Consider the following 17,289-nt stretch of genomic DNA (forward strand, 5'->3'; position numbering starts at 1 on the left):
GTGGCTTATCGCCTCGAGCTACCGAAAAAGTTGAGTGGAATACATGGCACGTTCCACGTGTCACAGCTACGAAAATGTCTAGCGGAGGAAACCGCTTATATCCATTAGAGATTTTAGATCGAAAGGTTAAGCACTTGCGAAATAAACAAATCGATCAAGTTAAGATCAAGTGGGAGCATAGGAAAGGTTCGGACACTACATGGGACTCCGAAAAGGAGATGCAACGTCTCTACCCTACCTTATTTGGTACGCACTATGGTTTCGGGGACGAAACCCTTTTAAGGGGGGTGGACTTGTAACACTCCGAAAATGCAAATCATTTATTTTAAATATAATGTTGGTAAATAGACTAGTGAACTAACTAGGATTAAAATAACCTAGTTAGGTAAAAGCCTTGTAGTACAAAATGGGTTAAAACGCTAAAAATTAGAACCAAATGATAGTTGAGGGGCTAAAAGTGTTTAAATTGAAACTAATATTATTAAAACAAAAATTAAAACCCAAAACACACTTGTGGGCGTGTGTTGAGATCGAACCAGACAAGGGGGGCGACCAGGGTCTTTCAAAACCCAAACTTCTACAAATCCCATAGATTGAAGGTTCAAATCTGTAACGCCCGTATTAATTTAATATGAATTTACTACTAAATAAGCATTTACTTTGCGTAAAATACGGGTTAACAAAAGTTGTTACGTTTAATATTCTTACACGATTAGAGTATTTAGGATTGACATCCCTACTAGTTTAAAACATACAAAAGTGACGACAAAAGTTACATATTCACATTTAGTTAAAACAAATTATATTAACGTGGAAGCTTCAAAAGTGTTGTGTTCGGTTCTTTAACATATTGCTTGATCACCATCCGGAGTATCGCCAACATTACCTAACATCAAAACCAAATTAAATGTTAGTTTTGACAACATATAAATAAGTATAATCAAGTTCCAATATCAAACAATGGAAATAAAAATTAAATTTCCAAAATCACGCCTCCCGTGTGTCGCGGAAGGCGACCTTTAACCTGTAGCGTGTCGCGACACCTGTCGCGTGTCGCGCCCCATATATGGGATTATGTCGCGTGTAGCGGGGAAACAGGTTTTCCAGCGGGTCCAGTTCCTGGACCTGCATATTTGCCCAGCACTAAATTTTCCAACAATTTCAACTTTAAAAGTTCATAACTTTCTATCTAGACGTCCGTTTTAGGTGATTCTTTTTCCTACGCGTCCGTGATTAAATTACCAATGCATCTATCAAGATTATTATATCAAAATTTGGATGTACGGGCTGAAAGTCTATAAATGCCTTATGTATTTATTTGACCCGTCTAGCTTTTGCGAGAATTTAACCACTAACAAATTTTTTATGTTCGTAAGACGTATTTACCCAACATCCGGGGCTTATGATCACCGGCATTTCATTACCCAATCTATGGTTTCACACTTTTGTAATCCGTCATTTGCCAAACGCTATTCTAAGCACACTTTTACTACTTACTAAACAATTATTCGACCCGTTTGGCTGTTTAATGGAAACCACCATTTTACAACACACCAAACTTATTCTAACCAGTATTTGACTCGTTTATTTATATAGTGATCTTCGTCACTTTATTTTCATTCCATACATGACTACTTTAACAATATTATCAACAAACAAATCTAATTAACTAGTTTGACCTGTTTGGTTGTCGAGTGAGTTACATCACTTCATTGACATCCAAACATGCTTTGACCGTTTATTTTGTCCCGTTTGGTTTGTCGAGTGAACTTCATCACTTCATTGGCTTACCAAACTCGCATTTTACACTAGAATTCCATTAATATTTTTAATACTATTATTTATGCATAATGTAACGAAACCAAAAGTTACGTACCTTTAGTGCTTTTCCTTCAAGCACGTATCAACTCTGGCTCTTCCGCTTGAAGATTCAATTCCTTTGCCTATAGAGTTCAATCAACGACTTGTTTAGAACTTCTTTCATGTAATATAACGCATAATTCACAACATCATTCAAATTTGTTGTCACACCCCAACCGATGGCGGAATCATCGGGGCATGGCATTGAGCGAAACAGATTGTCCAGAAGTCTCCATAACATTTATCATTACTATTCAATTTAAATAATACGTCCCACACCGTACCTCAAACAGTAAAATAAATTATTACAGACATAAATCCAGGCAAATATTCTGTTCCGACAACTCAGATTTAAATATACAGCAATTGTTTATCTGCTTCTAGAAACCCTTAATTTGACCACTACGGACAACTATTTGTTGGGCTCTAGAGCTTTATTCTAGCCACGCTTTCCTAGCAGATAAGCATCTTAAACACATGTCACATACGTTAAAATAATGTCAATACATAAAATGTAAAGGTGAGCATACAAGTTTGATAATAGCATATAGAGTTCGAAATAGTTTACGCATAACCAGCACGTACACAGAGGAAAACGAAGCATGTTAACTATCGACATGGATCTATCGATACCAATGACTGCGGGTTGACTGCCCGAGGCAATTCGCAATACATGATTACCACCGTAATCCATGCAAGTAATTGTCCTTAACAACCCCCGTGTGAACGGGTGCTGAGTCCAAACTATAGTACTATCATCGTTAAGGCAGGTAGACAGCATTCCACGTGTAAACATAACAACAAGCATTCATTTAGTCACGTAATACATGCGGTATCGGTTAGCGTTTAAAGTAATTGAGTAGTGTGTTCGATGTGATTTCGTATAAGTAACGTATGTAACACCCAAAAGTGCTGAAAGCAAAAAGGGATCGAGTATACTCACAGCGGATGATGGATTGAAGGGAGCGCTTGAGAGTAGGGTTAGCCTGAATAGTTTGATAGCATAACGATAAGCAACGTGTAAACGGAAAACATGTGTTGGAGGGTCAGACAGCTGCTCGATCGGACGGTAGTCCGATCGGACGGCTGACCGTTCGGTTGACTGTCCGCTTGGACAGTTGTCTGGTCGGCTGGTAGGTCGATCGGATGGCTGTTCGAGTGGATTTTTTCTTCCTTTAAGGAGGATGTGTTTGAGTATGATGGTTTGACTTTTGAAGTTTTTGTTGTAGCATTTGAAAACATTGAAGTATCTTTACCTTTCAGGTCTGTCGATCGGACGGTCGTTCGATCGCCGGCAACCCGATCGGTTAGGTACTCCAGCAACCAAGTTCTTAGCAGGGTGTCACCTGATCGAACGACTGCTCGATCGGGTGGCACTCCTAGTGCATTGAACATGTTGAAAATCGACTATGTGTTGAAGTATAGTATCTCATGATCCGAAGAGTAATCCAATCGGACGGTAGTCCGATCGAACAGTAGTTCGGTTCAATACACTACTTCAATGAATTGTTCAAGTGTGGGGCCATGTGCTAGCCGATCAGCTGGCTGGTCGATCGGCTGACTGTTCGATCGGCTGACTGTCCGTTCGGACAACAGTCTGATCGGTCAGCATCCTGACCTGGTTGACCTGTCCATCTAACACTTGGCTGTTATGATTTGTCTGTCGTTTTATCGAGGTGCTTTGACAACGAGTCGAACCATAGAACCCTCGCTCTTACTTGTTTCTCCTGATCGGACAGGAATCACCCAAATCTGGCCGGTGAACTGTTTGGAACAGAGTTTAACGTTTAACCCGAAATCGGCGAACCTCGTGGATAGAATCAGGATCTTGAGTCATGCAACCACCAGAATGATTAGCAAGTCGGCACAAGCCCCGTTTCTATCGGTTTTGAAGGCATTGAGTGTAAAAGAGTTGAAAGAAAGTTGGTAAACCATCATTCAATCCTTTTCACCGTGTAAATGTTTAGATCTATAACAGATCTTTGTTTGTTTATGTGGAAATTGGCTAGATCCAAGTTATTCTTGGTGGATTGAGGCCAAAACATGAAGTTATTCAAGAACCCGTGATGACATCATCCTAGAACACTTGAATCTTGATGATTTCACGGTTAAAAGTTAAGATTTGAAAGATAGAAAGGTGTAGGAGTGCGTGTAGATCAAGAAAGTACAAGATTTAGGACGAAATCTTACTGGAATCGAGAGAAATCTGAGAAAAGGATGAGTTGAGCGTGCTGGTCGGACAGAGGTTTCCACAAGTGGAAAGGATAACAATGACAGGGGTATTTATAGGATGCCAAATGAGGAAAGGGCTGGCCGATCGGCCAGGCAGCTCGATCGGACAGCCTATCCGATCGGACAGCAGTCCGATTGGCTGGCTGTTCGATCGGCTGGTAGCCTGATCGATCAGCTGCACGATTCGAGTGTTCGGTGCAACGATTTTTGATATTTCGATTTCGATTGCGATTGATGAGAATACGATAGAGTTTCCTATTCAAATTACTTTTAATCCCAACTACTATATCAACATACAAGCTTCTATATCTCGCACTGTTTCTTCTCCATCAATTATCATAATTCGATTTCGATTGAGTTTGATTGGGTTTCGATTTCGATTCGAGTTTCGATTGATTACCACACATAACATAAAGTAAACATGCACAAGTAACACATAAGGCACACACACACGTATAATAACACCAAAGTTGCACAATTCGAGTTTCGAGTTCGATGATGATTAGATTAGCTCGATTATTGATTAATTGACTTTATCGCATTGTTACCTCCTACTATTCACAGTCGTAAAGCGATTCTTATCGAGAAATATACTTCGATTACTTCGATTGTAAATACTTACTCCACATAATACAACTAACGTAAACGTATAACAGACTAATTACAGTCAAAGAAGTCAAAACAGTAGTTGAGCCAGTAGTGATAGATCAATTAGCAATCTTTTCCTCCTTTGACTTCAATCTTGACTTTGACTTTGACTTTCGAAAACACGGGGTGTTACATATGCGTTTTGTTCGGAATTTCAACATTTAGCCTTTCTTTTAGGCATTCAACGAACACCTTTAGGGCATAATTTTACTAAACCAACAATCAAGTTTCATGACTAATTATTTAGCCAATTTTAAACATTTTTTTTTAAGTTCATATATAAATTTTCACATCACATTTTGGATTTACTTCATGTAATTCAATTACACTCGTTACAACATCAAATCCCTAGTATTCTTCATCATTCTTAAAAACCCATTAAACACCTAAGTAGTGATTATGAGTTTTATCAACATGCAAACAATTTCAATAGTTTATTAACTAGGGTTTGTTTCTAATCATACATTCATTCTAATTTCACCCAAATAACTATCATTCAAGCTCAATTTTTCGAATTTCAAGTGTTCATCAAGAACTTGAGATAGATGAAAATGGTGGAATTTGACATACCTTATGATCACTTCACTGAGGTGATCACTAATTCATGCTTGGATTTCAATTTGGGTGTGATTTACCCTTCCAATTGCTTGAATTTTAGCTTGTTAGGTTTTGAAGGTGAAGCTCCTGGCTTCTGTGGATATTTCGACCAGAACACACACTCAAGGTGTGTGTTTTGGTGTTTCATGTTTTATTTAATACAAAATTGTTTCAAGTTTTTCACACTTGGTCCCTATGCTTTACCCAAGTTGCATATAGTGTGTTTTAACCAAATTTTCTTATTATTACAAGACTTATATCTAACTAGGTTGAACATCCCTAGTTAACTTAGTGGGCTTGGGGAAATCATAACCCATTTTATTTTAAGTCCCGTTAACTCGGACCTCTTATGTATTTTATTTACTCAAAAGCGTTTATTCCCTTTTTATTTAATACGAGGTTTATTTATTTAAATTCTAATAATTACCGGGTTAATATTTACCACCTACGGTATTTTACCCGTTCATTAATATTAACGTGGTTTGATTACTAAAACCCGTTTTTGGGGTGTTACAAGTCTCCCCTCCTTAAAGAGGTTTCGTCCCCGAAACCTTCTTTATGTAGTTCATTAATTTAGACCGAACGAACTTAGTTTCGTTTCTATGACATTCTTTCTTTCCGATATAAAGTTGTCATCCGTATTGACATGTGCGTCTTTTAGGTATATATCCTCATGGACCGTAACCTTTTACCATCTATTTCCTTTTCTCCCCCCCCCCTTTTTTTTGTTGCCTATTTGACCGAGTTGTCTTTTGACCACTCGGTTACTGAGTCCGTTAGCACATTTACTTGACGCTAATCCTACATTGACGAACACTTTACATAGGTCATAACATTACTTTGACTATAAATGGTTTTACCGGCTAGACTGATTAAATGTGACAACTCGAATTTCTAAGATTGATTTCATACGTATTACACGAGCATGTGTTTGACTAATTACTTAATTGCACATTTGATTGATATGAAAGTATATATATACATGTTTGATTGCTTGATTGTGCATAATTGTTTGATTGTGTATAATGGGTTCCATATTGTGAAACTTGTACTGTATGTTAGCTAGTTAGTGTGAATCATGGCCCAACCTACGAAGGATGTTCCACGAAACATGATGCATGAATCGAAGGATGTCGAAACATATCTTTCGATTCGAAAGGTCCTCCTTCGGATTGAAGGTCTCGAAACATATCCTTCGCGCTCGAAACATATCCTTCGATATGTTTCGGCCCAGTCATTTTAAATGGGCCTTGGCCCACTGCCGATTTAATATAAGTTGGATTAGAGACTTTACGTAATAACATTTTTGATCGGCAAAACCCTAGAGCTTTCGGTTTCCTTGTGTGTGTGACGGCATATAGCAAACCTACTCTCTGTTCGAAGGATTTCAGTCCGTAATTCAGATTTCCGGTTAGTGTGTGATGTTGTTTACAATGCCTTGATTTCATGATTAACAAATTGTTTGGCAATATATTGTTAGTATGTTAATCGTTTCTGTTTTCGTGATGTTCAATGATAATGATTTGTGATCGGCTATGATAACCGGATATGTATGATAGTATTGCTATATGTTGTATGCTAACCAGGCACGTATGTTAATTGAATATGAATGTTAATCGGATATAGGTGCTAATCGGAGGTATATGTTAATCGGATATATATTGTGATGATGTTGATTATGGAATCGTGCTCGTATGATACTCGTTATGTAGATGTACTGTTAAGATTTGGTACTTGTTGTCATTTGTTTGGGCATGCATGATTGATGATGACGGCTGTAGATGATTAGGGTTCTGTTTCTGTAACTGGCTGCGTGATAAACGTAACTGCTATTCCGTAACTGATATGTATCGAAAGATATCAATGGCTCGAAACATAGTTTGACCGAAAGATACTAGTTTGACCGAACCATTATTGGATCGAAAGATAGTTGGACCGACAGATAGTTGGACCGAAAGATAGTTGGACCGAAAGATAGGTTGGCCGAAAGATGACATAGGATTCGGAACATAGCATTGGTCCGAAGGATAATTGTGATAATTGCTTCCGAAAGATAATTGTGATTACTGTTGTCGAAAGATAGTGACTGGATTCGAAGGATGTTAGGGATTATGAACATACTTTGACTGATTGATTATATGTTGATCTAATTGACATGCCATGCTTAGTGATGAACGTGCAATACTACGTGCCGTGCTGATATGCAAACTGACTGCTATGTGAACATTAAATTGCATGCGTATCGTTGTGAACATGAACTGATTTGTTATACGTGCATACGATAGGACGTGAATAAATTACTTGTGAGTGCATAACCTAGCATACCGAGCAAACCAAGGTGAGTTCACACAGCCAAGGCATGGGTTCCCAGGGTGGGAATGGGTTGGATGATTACTTGTGCATACTTTGATACTGTAACGAACGATTAAACTGTTGATGCTTACGAACTACTCAACTGCCTTCGCACCCACCCTGGTCGGTAAAGACTATGGTCGCGAACGAACTGATAAACTGCCTTCGCACACACCCTGGTCGGTAAAGACTATGGTCGCGAACTAACGAACATAATCTTCGCACACATGCCTGTGAGGCCGCGATGGAACTGATACGATACGAAACTTAATTGAACAAACGCACTATTACCCAAACTAAACTATAAACTGTGAACTCGCTCAACTAGTTGTTGATTATCTGCTGCATGCCTTGCAGGACCTTAGGTACTTATGGAGCTTGCACTGGAGGAGCGGGACGTTGTGGGCAGTGGGTTAAGAACGCTATGTTTAAACATTTCGAATAATTGAACTTATGGTTTACTTGGGTTATTTACTTATGCTTCCGCTACTGATACTATGATTGTTTTGAAACGTCAATTGTATTGAATGGGGTTTTACGTATTACTTTATTTGTATTATGCTATGTTCAATATGATTGATGGCTTGATCCTGGTCAGTCACGCTCCCAAGCGGTGATACCCCGCAGGTGGATTTTGGGGGTGTGACAGATTGGTATCAGAGCCATTGGTTATAGAGAACTTGGTTTTAATATGTGAAAAACGTTTTTATTAAAACCAGACTATAACCAGAACAGTGCTCTCAACGATCCACAACGACGCTTCGCTCCACGTGCAAGACTCGACATCCTAGGTAATAAGGTTTATGTTTATTACCTGCTTGCTAGAATTTGCACAGAACTTTGCTCGTAGTATGCTTACATTACCTTGCTCACAACATGTCATTGCATGAGAATATTTATGTGCTTACACTCTTCTGTCATCGCACTATTCGCGAACCTTTCTCACTTATGTTGCCTTTGATGTGAAGATCAATGGCCGCACGAATTACCATGACTCAAGCCCAGCTAGAGGCTCTCGTTGCTGCGGCAGTTGCAGCCGCCCAAGCAGGTAGTATACCCTGCAGTATAGACACTAGGATCTTTAGATCCTACATTAATTCTCGTACTTAACTTTGCCCTATTCGTACACAATAGGTCAACCCGCTCAGCAACAACCTGGGTGCACCTTCAAGAATTTCATGGAATGTCGTCCTAGTTCGTTCAGTGGCACGGAAGGAGCAGTTGGACTCCTCCACTGGTTTGAAAAGCTCGAGTCGGTTTTCGAAATGTGTGAATGCCCTGAGGCTCGCAGGGTGAAGTTCGCCACTGGCACACTTGAAGGGATTGCGCTCACTTGGTGGAACGCACAAGTGCAGATCTTAGGGTTGGCAGCTGCTAACGCCACACCCTGGAATGAATTCAAAGAACTGATCAAGAGAGAATACTGCACTAGAGAAGACATTCACAAGTTGGAGGATGAGTTGTACAACTTGAAGATGGTGGGTTCAGAGATTGAAGCTTACACCAAGAGGTCGAACGAGTTGGCTGTGCTATGTCCAACCATGGTAGACCCACCATACAAGCGCATTGAGTTGTATCTCAAGGAGCTTGTACCAGAGATTCAGAGCCACGTTACCTCGGCTAACCTCAACAATATCCAGGAAATACAGCGTCTCGCTCACCGCATCACCGATCAGGCAGTGGATCAGAATAAACTGCCGAAGCGTGTCGGCGCTACTGCTACAGCTGTTACTACAGTCACTCCCACTGCTGCTACTTCTGCCACACCCAGCGAGAATAAAAGAAAGTGGGACGGGGATTCCAGCAGGGGATCAGCGTCTGTTCAGTCCCAAACTCAGCAACGTCGCACCAACGATTACCAGAGTCCGAGTCAGCAGTCATCGGGCAGTCAGGGACATAGTGGTTATAAGGGAAATCACCCGTGGTGTAACAGGTGCAACAAACACCACAGTGGAAGATGTCGCAGGAGTCAATGTCAAAGATGCCACAAGATGGGCCATGAGGCCAAAGATTGTAGAAGCGCGCGACCAGTGAATCAGAACCAGCAACTTCCACCGCCAGCTCCACAGAATCAGCAGCAGCAGCCACAGCGTGGAAACCGGGGGTGTTTCCAGTGTGGGGCTGAAGGTCACTACAAACGCGATTGTCCCCAGTTGAACCAGAATCGCAATAACAACAACAACCAGGGCAACGGGAATAACAATAATAATCAGAACAACGGGGGAAACAACAACAACAACGGCAATGAAGCTCGTGGTCGTGCTTTTGTGTTGGGTCGAGGAGATGCAGTGAATGATCCCAATGTGGTTATGGGTAAGTTTCTTCTCGACAATATTTATGTTACTGTCTTATTTGATTCGGGTGCTGATACAAGTTATATGTCCTTGAAAATGAGTAAATTATTAAAACGTACACCAACACCTCTAGACACCAAACACGTCGTAGAACTAGCAAATGGTAAAAGTGTAGAAGCCGCACAGGTAGTCAAGGGTTGTAGTATTGTTCTAGCGGGTCAGACTTTCTCGATTGATCTCATACCCATAGTTTTGGGTAGTTTCGACGTCGTCATCGGTATGGATTGGTTATCCCAACATCATGCGGAGATCTTATGCAAAGAAAAAGTTATTCGTATTCCTCGCTCCAGTCAGGAACCTCTCGAAGTACAAGGTGACAAGAGTGGTGCTGTGGTTGGCATCATCTCTTACTTAAAGGCGCAGAAATGTTTACGAAAGGGACATACTGCCATTCTGGCACTTGTCACTGGCGCATCAGCAAAGGAAAAGAAGCTGGAGGATATACCAGTTGTGCGTGATTTTCCTCAAGTGTTTCCTGAAGATTTACCTGGTTTACCTCCTCATCGTCAAGTCGAGTTTCAGATTGAGTTAGCTCCTGGAGCAGCACCAATAGCCCGCGCACCGTATCGTTTAGCTCCAACCGAACTGGAAGAACTGTCGAAGCAGCTACAAGAGCTCTTGGAAAAGGGCTTTATTCGTCCAAGCTCTTCGCCTTGGGGAGCTCCAGTGTTATTTGTGAAGAAGAAAGACGGTACGTTCAGGATGTGTATCGACTACCGTGAACTCAACAAGGTGACGGTGAAGAACCGTTATCCTCTTCCACGCATAGATGACTTATTCGACCAGTTGCAAGGGTCGTGTTACTATTCCAAGATCGATTTGAGGTCAGGGTATCATCAGCTGAGAGTCCGGGATGAGGACGTCTCCAAAACTGCTTTCAGAACTCGCTACGGTCACTACGAGTTTCTGGTCATGCCATTCGGGCTTACAAACGCACCTGCAGTCTTCATGGATCTCATGAACAGGGTGTGCAAACCGTATCTCGACAAGTTCGTCATCGTTTTCATCGACGACATTTTGATTTACTCCAAGAGTCAGGAGGAGCATGAGCAGCATCTACGTATTATCTTGGAACTTCTTCGAAAAGAGCAACTGTACGCAAAGTTTTCAAAATGCGACTTCTGGCTTCGTGAAGTCCACTTCTTAGGCCATGTGGTGAACAAGGATGGGATTCATGTCGATCCATCCAAGGTTGATTCGATCAGAAACTGGCCAGCACCACGTACACCGACGGAAATACGCCAATTCTTGGGTTTGGCGGGTTACTACAGGCGATTTATTAAAGACTTCTCCAAGATCGCGCAACCACTTACTATGCTAACACAGAAAGGTGTCGTTTACAGATGGGGTAATACGCAAGAGACCGCTTTTCAGTACTTAAAGGATAGGCTTTGCAGTGCACCTATTCTTTCATTGCCAGAGGGCACAGATGACTTCGTGGTATACTGTGACGCATCTATACAGGGTCTTGGTTGTGTATTGATGCAGCGGGATAAAGTTATCGCATACGCCTCTCGGCAACTCAAGGTTCATGAACGGAACTACACGACGCACGATTTAGAGCTGGGAGCTGTTGTTTTCGCGCTTAAGATATGGCGACACTACCTGTACGGTACCCGGTGCACGATTTACACCGATCACAGGAGTCTCGAGCATATTCTTAAGCAAAAGGATTTGAATATGCGTCAACGAAGATGGGTTGAACTACTGAACGACTACGAATGTGCCATCAAGTATCATCCAGGGAAGGCCAATGTTGTGGCTGATGCCCTCAGTCGGAAAGACACTCTACCTAAGCGCGTGCGAGCGCTACAGCTTACTATTCAGTCCAGTCTTCCTGCACAGATACGAGCTGCACAGATAGAAGCACTAAAACCCGAAAACGTCAAGGCTGAAGCCTTGCGCGGTTCAAGGCAACAAATGGAACAAAAGGAAGACGGCGCCTACTATGTGACGGGGCGTATTTGGGTCCCACTTTATGGCGGCTTACGCGAACTTGTGATGGATGAAGCGCACAAGTCTCGCTACTCGATACATCCAGGGTCGGATAAGATGTACCACGATATCAGAACAACTTACTGGTGGCCAAACATGAAAGCTCTTATCGCAACTTACGTCGGCAAGTGTTTAACTTGTGCAAGGGTTAAAATCGAGTACCAGAAACCATCAGGCCTACTTCAGCAACCAGAAATACCACAATGGAAATGGGAGCAAATTTCCATGGATTTTGTTACTGGCCTGCCTAGATCCCAGCGTGGGAATGACACTATCTGGGTGGTCGTTGATCGGCTCACAAAGTCTGCTCACTTCTTGGCTATCAAAGAAACGGATAAGTTTTCTACCCTAGCAGACGTTTACCTTAAAGAAGTTGTTTCGAGGCACGGAGTGCCCACCTCTATTATTTCGGATCGCGATGCACGATTCACGTCAGAACTTTGGCAAGCGATGCACAAATCTTTCGGCTCACGATTAGACATGAGCACAGCATATCATCCTCAGACGGATGGGCAGTCTGAGCGAACTATTCAAACTCTAGAAGACATGCTTCGAGCGTGTGTCATCGATTTCGGCAACGGCTGGGAAAAGCACCTCCCTTTGGTGGAGTTCTCGTACAATAACAGTTACCATACCAGCATTCAAGCCGCTCCATTTGAGGCATTGTACGGACGTAAATGCCGGTCACCTCTCTGTTGGACAGAGGTGGGGGATAGTCAGATTACGGGTCCAGATATTGTTGTGGACGCCACAGAAAAGATAGCACAGATACGTCAACGCATGGCGGCAGCACGCGACCGTCAGAAAGCCTACGCGGATAAGCGTAGAAAACCATTGGAATTTGAGGTCGGGGACCGGGTTTTATTGAAAGTTTCACCCTGGAAGGGTGTGGTACGTTTTGGCAAACGGGGCAAACTAAATCCGCGGTACGTCGGACCATTCGAAATTTCAGAAAAGATTGGCAAGGTAGCCTACAAGTTGAACCTACCAGCTGAACTCGGTGCAGTTCACAATGTATTCCACGTGTCGAATCTGAAGAAATGCCTATCAGATGAGACCCTTATAATTCCTTTTAAGGAACTCACTATCGACGAGCGGTTGCAGTTCGTCGAGGAACCAGTTGAAATCACGGACCGGGATGTTAAGGTCCTCAAACACAAGAGAATCCCTCTTGTTCGAGTTCGTTGGAACTCCCAGCGTGGTCCAGAGTATACCTGGGAACGCGAAGATCAGATGAAAGAAAAGTACCCCCAGCTATTCGAAACCAATGCATCCACTTCTGAGGCTGAAGCTACTACTACTGAATTTCGGGACGAAATTCCAAATCAACGGGGGGATGATGTGACACCCCAGGAAAAACCAGTGAACGATACCTAGCTTCCTCAGTAAGTGCGTACCAAATTTCGGGACGAAATTTCTTTCAAGTTGGGGATAATGTGACAACTCGAATTTCTAAGATTGATTTCATACGTATTACACGAGCATGTGTTTGACTAATTACTTAATTGCACATTTGATTGATATGAAAGTATATATATACATGTTTGATTGCTTGATTGTGCATAATTGTTTGATTGTGTATAATGGGTTCCATATTGTGAAACTTGTACTGTATGTTAGCTAGTTAGTGTGAATCATGGCCCAACCTACGAAGGATGTTCCACGAAACATGATGCATGAATCGAAGGATGTCGAAACATATCTTTCGATTCGAAAGGTCCTCCTTCGGATTGAAGGTCTCGAAACATATCCTTCGCGCTCGAAACATATCCTTCGATATGTTTCGGCCCAGTCATTTTAAATGGGCCTTGGCCCACTGCCGATTTAATATAAGTTGGATTAGAGACTTTACGTAATAACATTTTTGATCGGCAAAACCCTAGAGCTTTCGGTTTCCTTGTGTGTGTGACGGCATATAGCAAACCTACTCTCTGTTCGAAGGATTTCAGTCCGTAATTCAGATTTCCGGTTAGTGTGTGATGTTGTTTACAATGCCTTGATTTCATGATTAACAAATTGTTTGGCAATATATTGTTAGTATGTTAATCGTTTCTGTTTTCGTGATGTTCAATGATAATGATTTGTGATCGGCTATGATAACCGGATATGTATGATAGTATTGCTATATGTTGTATGCTAACCAGGCACGTATGTTAATTGAATATGAATGTTAATCGGATATAGGTGCTAATCGGAGGTATATGTTAATCGGATATATATTGTGATGATGTTGATTATGGAATCGTGCTCGTATGATACTCGTTATGTAGATGTACTGTTAAGATTTGGTACTTGTTGTCATTTGTTTGGGCATGCATGATTGATGATGACGGCTGTAGATGATTAGGGTTCTGTTTCTGTAACTGGCTGCGTGATAAACGTAACTGCTATTCCGTAACTGATATGTATCGAAAGATATCAATGGCTCGAAACATAGTTTGACCGAAAGATACTAGTTTGACCGAACCATTATTGGATCGAAAGATAGTTGGACCGACAGATAGTTGGACCGAAAGATAGTTGGACCGAAAGATAGGTTGGCCGAAAGATGACATAGGATTCGGAACATAGCATTGGTCCGAAGGATAATTGTGATAATTGCTTCCGAAAGATAATTGTGATTACTGTTGTCGAAAGATAGTGACTGGATTCGAAGGATGTTAGGGATTATGAACATACTTTGACTGATTGATTATATGTTGATCTAATTGACATGCCATGCTTAGTGATGAACGTGCAATACTACGTGCCGTGCTGATATGCAAACTGACTGCTATGTGAACATTAAATTGCATGCGTATCGTTGTGAACATGAACTGATTTGTTATACGTGCATACGATAGGACGTGAATAAATTACTTGTGAGTGCATAACCTAGCATACCGAGCAAACCAAGGTGAGTTCACACAGCCAAGGCATGGGTTCCCAGGGTGGGAATGGGTTGGATGATTACTTGTGCATACTTTGATACTGTAACGAACGATTAAACTGTTGATGCTTACGAACTACTCAACTGCCTTCGCACCCACCCTGGTCGGTAAAGACTATGGTCGCGAACGAACTGATAAACTGCCTTCGCACACACCCTGGTCGGTAAAGACTATGGTCGCGAACTAACGAACATAATCTTCGCACACATGCCTGTGAGGCCGCGATGGAACTGATACGATACGAAACTTAATTGAACAAACGCACTATTACCCAAACTAAACTATAAACTGTGAACTCGCTCAACTAGTTGTTGATTATCTGCTGCATGCCTTGCAGGACCTTAGGTACTTATGGAGCTTGCACTGGAGGAGCGGGACGTTGTGGGCAGTGGGTTAAGAATGCTATGTTTAAACATTTCGAATAATTGAACTTATGGTTTACTTGGGTTATTTACTTATGCTTCCGCTACTGATACTATGATTGTTTTGAAACGTCAATTGTATTGAATGGGGTTTTACGTATTACTTTATTTGTATTATGCTATGTTCAATATGATTGATGGCTTGATCCTGGTCAGTCACGCTCCCAAGCGGTGATACCCCGCAGGTGGATTTTGGGGGTGTGACAGATTAGTCACCGTTTTACCTCATACCTCATCATTTGGGTATACTATTTTGCTGTCATTGGCACTTTGCGTGCTTATAATATCATATCTAGTAACTCACATTACAACGTGGTTGTATGCTATATCACTTTCTGCGTCCGTAATCACGTCACGTCATGTTTAGTTTTATGCGGCTTTTAATTTAAAAAAAAAATCTTTCTTTTGTATGCATCGCCCCACACCCATCGGTGTTAAGACCTATATTCTTTAGTAGTAACCATTTTCTAATTTCTCTCGTAATATTTGTATTTGTTAATACGTTGTCTCTTACTAAAACTGAATTTTAGTTTAACGTTTTTCTCTTTATCGCATGTCAATTAATCATGTCGAGAAATTGACAACAAGAATTATTCTTTTCCGTTATTGTTTTATGCGGGGAATTATAACTAGTTCCCACGCCTTACCCAAGTGACCTGTAGGTTCTTTCGCTTATCCTTGTAGGCTATTTCTTTTAGTTTTCACCTTTTTAAAGTGAGACCCCAATAGTACATTTCTTTTTATTTATGACCCAAGGGTCTTTTTGGTCCCGTAGACCTTATCATTTGCTTATAATCCCGAAGGTTATTGTCACACCCCCAAAATCCACATGCGGAGTATCACCGCTTGGAGGCATGACTGACCAGGATCAAGCCACCAATCATATTGAACATTATAAGTATTAAATAAATTCAACCACACAATATGAAAGGTGTTCAAAACAAACGCATAGTTAAAGTATTCAGCGGAAGCATAAATGTAAAACCCCCAAAATATAAGTAATAAGTTTATAAGGTGTAAATGTTTAACATAGATATCAACAGTCCATGTTTCCCACAACGATTTTACCTCCAGTGCAAGTTCCAAGAATACCTAACGACCTGCAAGGCATGTAACAACGAGTCAACAACAAAGTTGAGCGAGTTCACAATTGGTTGTTTAGTTTTACCAGTTTGTTTTGAAATCATAAGTTGTTTCGTAAACCACGAGTTAACCAATGCCTTTGTTTCCCAAACCATAACCATAAGTGGTGGGGGGCTTCCCCTGTGAACCACTAGACCGTACCATATCGACTACTAACGAAATATAAGTTGTGCCCTACATCAGTGTCTATCATCACTGACAGTTCGCCATAGTCCATTAGTACACGCCCATTCGAACGACACGGTGTGAGGTTTGTTAAACCTAATAGCGCTATTAACTAATAACCCGCTCGCCATCGGCCACGGCGATTAAGTCGATATAAAGAGGAGGGACTTCATGATAGAGTTTTGTCTAGTAAGTAAAGGTTGTTGTCCTACCCAAGGAGGACGAACGTACGTAGTTCTACCCAAAGAGAATACGTAGGAGTTATAGTGGCATCCTACCCAAGGAGGATGGCCATACATATCCTACCCAAGGAGGATATGTAGGATTCCGTTTTAGTTTATTAACCCATTCCCAACCCTTGGGAATCCCATGCCTTGTAGAAAGTGTGAACTCACCTTGGTTTCCTCGGTAAGATTAAAATATGTGTTCACAGTTTAATCAATCCAATCCTAGTATAAATTTCAATGCCAGTCAGTTACGAACACCCTTAATTCACATATTCCTATTATGTAAGTATGAACAAGTACGGCACATATTATCACACAAGCTAAGATGCAAATTTCACATGTATTTTCCACATTACTAGCTCAT

This window comes from Helianthus annuus, chromosome 10, assembly GCF_002127325.2.
Source record: "Helianthus annuus cultivar XRQ/B chromosome 10, HanXRQr2.0-SUNRISE, whole genome shotgun sequence".
NCBI lineage: Eukaryota > Viridiplantae > Streptophyta > Magnoliopsida > Asterales > Asteraceae > Helianthus > Helianthus annuus.